Raw genomic sequence first — 1,157 nt, forward strand, 5'->3', positions numbered from 1 at the left:
TAAAAGAAAAAACAGATTATTATTATTATTGCTAATCATTTTAAAGTTTCCAGATTTCATTTATCGACCTTGATATAAACTCCTAACATAGTTTAATGTATGTCATGTTTAAAACAAAGAAAATTATTACAAAATTCATTCTTTTCAGTATTATATAAGTATATTATTTAAAATATAAAAAAATTAAAAAAGAATGAAAATATTGTTTTTTATATATAAATATTATTTATTATTAAATTAATTAAATACATTAGAAAAACAATTTTGAAAGATTATAAGTAGGAATTTTAAATAGTAACAGTGTTATACACACACATATATATATATATATTATAGAGAATATTATATAGAATTAGATCGACGGATAAAATCGACGTGGAAATGAGTGATTCTACATGAAAAAATGAATAAGAAAATATAAAATAAAATAAAATAAAATTTTTTATTTTTGTAAAAACCATAAATGACTTATACGTTGAAAAAGTCATGTAATCAGCGAATTTTCAAATTTAATTTGTCGAAAATTAACTTTTATATGAAAAAAATTTATTTATTTTTTGCTTATTTTCATATGTCGAATCTATCAATTTTCTATCAATTCATTTATATCTAATAGGAAATTAATTTTGTTTATATTTGAAATTTTTTTGTATTTGATTTATTTGAAAATAAAATTTCAAATGAAAAAATTTTATTCTACATCTTCAACTTATTTTTTCATGTAAAATTATTTTTTTCACATGATGTATTTCACATTATTTATGAAATACCTTATATATTTGATAAATCAACAGTAAATCAATATTAAATGACATTCTTACATTTGATGTGCATTGATGTGATTTTTTTTTTTTTTTTTATAATAAAATAACTTCAATAAATAGTTTTTATAAATATAAAGGCATATATATTTGTTTTTTAATATAGTATTTTAATATAATATAAATATGATTTATGTTAAAGAATGATTAATAAGTGACAATTAATATATATAAATTTTATTTTCAAAATCAAAAATATAATTATAACTTTTTTTTTTTGAAATATCTAGTTATCATCATGATTCATTTTAAACAAATAAACAAACTATTTTATGTATGTATATATATATATATATATATATATAAAGTATAAATTCAAATGATTTCAATACTTGA

This window comes from Apis dorsata, unplaced genomic scaffold (genome assembly GCF_000469605.1).
Source record: "Apis dorsata unplaced genomic scaffold, Apis dorsata 1.3 scaffold_1055, whole genome shotgun sequence".
NCBI classification, from domain to species: domain Eukaryota; kingdom Metazoa; phylum Arthropoda; class Insecta; order Hymenoptera; family Apidae; genus Apis; species Apis dorsata.